The following is a 7926-nucleotide window of genomic DNA, read 5'->3' on the forward strand; positions in this document are numbered from 1 at the left end:
ATACTGTGTGTGGTGGTCTGCATTATACTCTTATACTCCGAAGGGGCTGCATTATACTGTGTGTGTGGACAGCTGCATTATACTCTGCATTATAATTTGAGGGGGCTGCATTATACTCTAGGGGGCTGTATTATACTGTATATGTGTGTGTGGGGGCTGCATTATACTCTGAGGGGGCTGTATTATACTGTGTGTGTGGGGGGGCTGCATTATACTCTGAGGGGCTACATTATACTCTGAGGGGGGCTGCAGTATATAATGAGGGGGTTGCAGTATACTCTGTTGGGGACTGCAGTATACCCTGAGGGGGGCTGCAGTATACTCTAAGGGGGGCTACAGTATACTCTATCAAGGACCATGGGGAGTGCATTATACTATATGTACTATATGGGACCTGCATTATACTGTATTGAGGACTATCCATGGACATGGAGCGAGGTGAATATTCATTTCTCTTAAGTAGTGGCAGACGTGACCGCCCGCCAGCAGCTGCAGGAAGGCTCTGGCTGACACTGCGTGCTCTACTGAAGAGTAATGAATACTCACTGCTTTCCATGCACACAGTCCCGGCGTGCGGAGCAGTGAGTATTCCGGCAGATGCCCTTGGGCTTGCAAGCAGCACATGACACCCCTGCCATGCGCTGCTTACAAGCATAAAGCAGCTGCTGGCAATGAAGCAGGACACTGCAAGGGAGCGAAGGGAAGGTAAGTGTAATGGTTTGGTTTTTTAACGTTTTCCGATGGGGCCATGCATACTAGGATGGGGATGTGAGCCAATCATACCAGGTTAAGGATGGGGCCATGCATTCCAGGATCAGGATGGGGGCTAATCATACCAGGTTAAGGATGAGGCCCTGCATACTAGGATGGGGATGGGGCCATGCATACTAGGACAAGATGGGAGCCCTGCATACCAGGATAGGAATAAGGGGTCCATTCCTACCAGGATAGGGATGAGGGGGCCATTCCTGCCAGGCTAGAGATAAGGGGGGGCATTCCTACCAGTCTAGGGATGAGGGGGACCATGCATACCAGGATGGGGATGATGGCCATGCATACCAGAATTGGGATAAGGGAGCCATATACACCAGGATAGGGATGAGGAGCCATGCATACCAGGATAGGGATTAGGGGGGCCATGCATACCAGGATAGGGATGAGGGGGGCCATGCATACCAGGATAGGGATGAGGAGCCATGCATACCAGGATAGGGATGAGGAGGCCATGCATACCAGGATGTGTATGAAGAGCCATGCATACCAGGATTGGGATGAGGGCCATGCGCACCAGGATAGGGATGAGGGAGCCTTGCATACCAGTATAGGAATGAGGGGGCCATGTGTATCAGGATGGGGATGAGGGGACCATATATACCAGGGTAGGGGATATTAAGTACAGAATTGACCACATTTTTTGCTTCCATTTTTTTTTCTAATTTGCTCCTCTAAAACCTAGGTGCACCTTATGGTCCGATGCATCTTATAGTCCGAAAAATATGGTATATGTTTGAGGCCCTGGGGTTGCATGTTTGCAGCCGTTAGACATCTGCCACACATGCAGGTGATTGCCTAACAAAGAGGCAATCCCCACACGTGTTGCGGCTGTCTAACAGCCGCAAATCATGCAGCCGCGAGAATTCAATCATATTATTTGAGCATGCCCAAGATACTTGGATAACACGATATCTGAGCACATTTGCTCATCACTAATAGTAACTGATCTGTAAGATCAGAAGAAAATATAGACTATACAGTCAACTTTCCAACCACTTGAAAACCTATGAAGTGCATTTGCAGATCCCTACCAGGGACAATATGCCAAGGTTTAGATCCATAAAACCCCAGAACACACTGCTTGGAAGAACAAAGACCTAAAGGTGATCCTACTACCTACTACAATATGCAAATATATTAGGGAACAGCAAGACATCTTCCCAATGATCTTTTACACCTAGTCTGCAAAAGCAACAAGGGGCCATTCTCTGCAAGGCACGAGCCTGGAGGCCAGAGGCACAAGCCCGGAGGCCAGAAGCACAAGCCTGGAGGAACAAAGGCACAAGCCTGGAAGGCCTAAGATGTACAAGGCCCAGAAGTCCAAGGTACAAAGGCCAGAGTAACGACGACATGAGGGCCTGGAGGTATGAGGTGTATGAGGCCTGGAGGCACAAGACTAGTGACCCAGAGGCCAGAAGCCCGAGTCGCACCCGGAAGCAAGAGACATGAGGCCAGAGCTGTGCTTGGAGACATGAGGCACGAGGCCAGAGACAAGCTCGGAAGTGTGAAGCATGAGACCAGAGCCACGCACAGAGGTGTGAGGAATGAGGCCGGAGCCAAGCTTGGAGGTGTGAGGCACGAGCGGCGCTTGTAGTTATATTTAAGAGAGTAATCCATCTGTAAATTCAGGATAAACCTTCTCTTTGAGTGATACATCTTAACTGTCAGGCTAGCCCCATCATAAGGAGCCAATTAATTTACCATGAGGCGCAGCTACACAACAGTCTCCATATACAACATAATGTACTGCATTAACATCATATGCCCTCCAGTAGATGGAGTAGTCAGATTGGACCTGGTCTAACAAGACAATAGTAGAAACATCTAAGCGTCATTCAACCACAAAATGCAAATAAAAATGAGGCAGTAAACTGAAGTCAAACCATGAGACATAACCCAGGTTTGAGGTTTGGGGCCTAACTTTAGCTCAGAGGCCTGAGGCATAACCTCTGTACCTGAAGCTAAACTTCAGCACATGAGACCCAGGGCCTAGCTTCGGCATAAAGCTAGTATCAGCCCAGAGGCCTAGCCCACCAAGATAACATACACACAGTGCATTTACCTGTGCTGTCCCCACACTGTCCCATAGCTTTACCTCTTACTTCCATCTCATAACTTTCTCCTTAGACACAGTAGAAGCTGGTATTGCCAAAAGTGCACCTGGAAAGTGGCGTCACAACCTGGAATACTGCAGTATTGCAGATGGTGCCCAGGGTGGCTGATGGCTGAGAGACCTCTGCCCAGAGAGGCATCAGCTCCGGACCGGAAGGAAAGGCTGAGATCTCCCGATCCCTGCTGACTCCGTATACTGATACAGTGACTGATGGCTGAGGGACTCAGAAAGATGTCGGCACTGGACTGCTTGACAGGGAGAAGGGAAGGCCATGACACCTCTATCCCACTTGAGTCCGTACAATGAAATTGCGCAAGATAAGATATCTTCACCCTAGGAGCAACTCTCATACGACTATCCCCTGTAGGATCGGAAAACACTGGAGTTTGGAGGTGGGAGGGGTCTTTTAACATCTGTGATCCTGTCCCGTCATGGGTTTAGGAAGGACTACCTTCTAGTGTTCTGTCTGGAAGAACGTACTAGAAAATGTGTCTGTAAAAGTCTGATCTATCAAAATACAGTATAAAAAGAATTAAGCCATACACAAAAGCTGTGAAGACAAAATAAAATCAAAATGTCAGAATTATGATTTTTGGGTTACCTCACCACTGTCACAGGTTTACCGCGACTCAGAGGGGCCAGAAGAATGCAGCGTCTGATTTCACGTAGTCCTGCACTGATTAGAAGCACTTCTCCTTCATATTAAATGGTGCATGTTTCTGTTAGCAGTGCAGGGGTTAAATTGTTCCGCTTAGAGCAGTGATGGCTAACCTTTTAGAGACCGAGTGCCCAAACTGCAATCCAAAACCCACTTATTTTTCGCAAAGTGCCCTGAATACTGAGGTTTTAGATTAGAAAGACAACTTGTACATTAGCGCACTATAGAGTCAATATCAAAGACCTTGTAAGCGCTGCACTCCAAGCCTAAGATACTAGCCACCAATTGTAGTGAAGGTCTTTTCTTGAGAATGGAGAGGATTTTTAATCAAAAGTAAAATTGCAAATATGTTTATTTTTACAACTTCTTTGCAATTGTAACCCTTTATCATGATGAGAACAAACCCTTTAAGGCAGGGATATCAAACTCAAATACGCAGAGGGTCAAAGTTAAAAGCGTGCAGAAAGTTGATGTTTGCAAATCTACAATTGAGGACGTTTATCCTTTTCAAATAAAATGATTATAGTGGAATAATATAATATGTTATATAACAGCAGTAAAAAGCATATGGCCCAATGGCCAAATTTAAATATGTAATAACAAATGATATGAAAACCTTGCATAAAGCAGATAATAAATTATGATGCAAACAAAAGTGCTCCCAAACACAGTATGATACCCCTACAGTGAACTCCTCCACACGCACAGTATGATGACCCTACTTTAACCCCCTCCCTCAGTTCCCCCAACAAAGAATGGTGACCCCATAACAGTATGATTCTCCAACTGTAATCCCCACACAGCCCTCCATTCAGTATAATGGGCACATAAAGTCCTCCATACAGTACAATGGCTCCACATAGATCTCCATAAAGTATAATGGCTTGTAATAATTATAGGGGATAACTCAGGAGACACTTTGCGTGGAACAAGACAACTACAGGACACTATAAGTGGTAAAGTCTATATTATCACACAGTGATTGAAACAGGTGCAGAGAGAAACTCAAGTCCACAACACTTGGAGTAAATATTAAACGCAGCTTAGCAGTCTATAGGAAACTTCAGAGGAAAATGCAATCACGCAGAAAGTCTATGAAGCACAATTATTCTTGAGGGTACTTGACATGAATAAGTCCTTGTTTTAGTCCAAACACAGATAGATATGCTTATAAGGCAGTTCAAATAATATCTTAGCTCAACCAGGGAGGCCTGGGTAATAGTCTCAGGTTTTTGCAGAGCAGCAACAGCTTACATGTCCAGCAAATGCAGATGGAAGTAAACATGAGCAGCAGATGAAGGAGGATGACTGGAAACTGGTGTATGCAGCAGGAACTCAGAGCAGAGTAGCAGGATCACCACACAGGTTCACAGGAGCAGGTATATAGCCAGGGAGTCATCAGAGTCAGGAGCTGGATGCAAGGCAGAATACTCTAGCACAGACTGAAGGCTGGGGTGGAGTTTTATAACAGGAAGACACAGTGCACATGAGACCAAAGACGCCATCTTGGAAAAGGGCAGTAATGCACAAAAGGTAATAAAAAATGTTCAGAGTCCTGACATGGCTCCACATAGTGCTCCATGCAGTATAATGGCCTCATACGATGCTCCATACTATTAAATGGCCTCACATGGTGCTCCATACTGTATAATGGCCCCACACAGTGCTCCATACTGTATAATGGCACTACAGAATGCTCCATACAGTATAGCGGCCCCACATGATGCTCCATACAGTATAACGGCCCCACGTGATGCTCCATACTGTATAATGACCCCAGATGATGCTCCATACTGTATAATGGCCACAAATAGTATTTCATACTGTATAATGTGCCCACATAGTGCTCCATACAGTATAATGGCCTGACATAAGAAAAAAATAACGCATATAAGCCGACAAAAAACTGGGAAAACTTATTGATCGAGTATAGGCCGGGTATGCATTGTCCCCTAATTCCTATTCTGGTATGCATGGCTCCTTATCCCCCATTCTTGTCTGCATGGCTCCTCATCCCTATCCTTGTATGCATGGCTCCTTATCCCTATCCTTGTATGAATGGCTCCTTATCCCCATCCTTGTATGCGTGACTCCTTTTTCCCATCCTTGTCTACATGGCTCCTTATTCCCATCCTTGTCTTCATGGCTCCTTATCCCCATCCTTGTATGCATGGCTCCTTATCCCCATGCTTTTATGCATGGCTCATTATCCCCATCCTTGTATGCATGGCTCCTCATCCCCATCCTTGTCTGCATGGCTCCTTATTCCCATCCTTGTCTTCATGGCTCCTTATCCCCATCCTTGTATGCATGGCTCCTTATCCTCATCCTTGTATGCATGGCTCCTTATCCCCATCCTTGTATGCATGGCTCCTTATCCCCATCCTTGTATGCATGGCTCCTTATCCCCATCCTTGTCTGCATGGCTCCTCATCCCTGTCCTTGTATGCATGGTTCCTCACCCATATCCTTGTATATATGGCCCCCATGGGAAAAGCAAAAAAAAAACAAACATCACACTTACTTTCCCTGCGCGCCCTCGCAGTATCTTGTTCTTGTACCAGCAGCACCTGCTGCCGAGTGATCACATGTCCCCACCCATTAAGATGATGAATATTTACCTCTCTCCATGCCTGTGTGAGTTGAGAGGTGAATATTCATTGCCTTAATGAGCGGGCACCGGCAGCTGCTGGAATCCGATGGATGCGGCTGTAACTGAGTGTGCACGCTATAAGAGAGATGAATATTCACTGCCAGTGCAGTGAATATTCATTTCTCTTTAGCAGCAGGCATAGGCTTTAGCTGCAGAGGGCAGCTCCTGCTTCCTGTGACCTGATGGGACGGTGTGCGTGCAGAGGAGAGTGGCCACAGTGCTAGTGATGAGGGAGATGGCGAGGGGGCTGAGAAGAGTGATGGCAGCTCCAGTCCTAAGGAGATTTCGGGAGGGCTCTGAATCCCCCCTCGGGCACGTCTTTCACTCTGGATTGCCAGTGTTAGGGCTCATACTCTTTTGAGAGAAAAACAGACGAGTGCAATCTGATTAAAAAAAATCGAATTACACTCTCCCTAATGTTATTCTATGATTCCCTTCTCATTGGCAATTTTGTTCTCAGCTCAGACGAGACTGAGAAAAAAAATCACATGGTACATGGGTCATGCATGTGCTATCCTATTTTTAAGCATCCATCTCCTAGAAAACCTGACATTTTATCAGACGAGTACAGTAAAATCACAGCGTGACTCATCACAATACAATAGATAGAATAGATATATACTGTACACATAGAATAGATAGCTACAAATGCGAGTGACATACAGTACAGACCAAAAGTTTGGATACACCTCATTCAAAGATTTTTCTGTATTTTCATGACTATGAAAATTGTAAATTCACAATTATATACTTAACATAAAAATTTTGAAACAACTGAAAATATGTCTTATATTCTAGGTTCTTCAAAGTAGCCACCTTTTGCTTTGATGACTGCTTTGCACATTCTTGGCATTCTCTTGATGAGCTTCAAAAGGTAGTCACCAGAAATGGTTTTCACTTCACAGGTGTGCCCTGACAGGTTTAATAAGTGGGATTTCTTGCCTTAAAAATGGGGTTGGGACCATCAGTTGTGGTGTGCAGAAGTCTGGTGGATACACAGCTGATAGTCCTACTGAATAGACTGTTAGAATTTGTATTATGGCAAGTAAAAAGCAGCTAAGTAAACAAAAAACGAGTGGCCATCATTTCTTTAAGAAATGAAGGTCAGTCAGTCCAAAAAATTGGGAAAACTTTGAAAGTGTCCCCAAGTGCAGATGCAAAAACCATAAAGCGCTACAAAGAAACTGGCTCACATGAGGACCGCCGCAGGAAAGGAAGACCAAGAGTCACCTCTGCTTCTGAGGATAAGTTTATCCGAGTCACCAGCCTCAGAAAGAGCAGGTTAATAGCAGCTGTTCATGGACATTTTAATCAATTTCATCCAACCATCAACTTGACACTCAACTACTCCTGTACTGAAATTAACTTTTTGGACACCATCATTAAGCTGCAGAACAATAAAATAGAGACATCCCTGTATCAGAAGCCAATCGACCATCCAACATACCTTAAATGGGACAGTTTCCATCCAAAACACATAAAAAACTCTATTGTCTACAGCCAAGCCATCGGATACAATCGCATATGTTCCAACCCAATGGACAGGGATGAACACCTTGGTCGCCTCAGAAAGACCTTTTTGAATCAGGGCTACCATCCAAGAACAATTGAAAACCAGATTACAAGAGCCACCAGAATATCAAGGAATCACCTGCTACATTACAAAGCTAAAGAAGAAAACAACCGGGTGCCTCTAGTGGTTACCTACAATCCAAATCTGGAGGTGCT

This window comes from Ranitomeya variabilis, chromosome 2 (genome assembly GCF_051348905.1).
Source record: "Ranitomeya variabilis isolate aRanVar5 chromosome 2, aRanVar5.hap1, whole genome shotgun sequence".
NCBI classification, from domain to species: Eukaryota; Metazoa; Chordata; class Amphibia; order Anura; family Dendrobatidae; genus Ranitomeya; species Ranitomeya variabilis.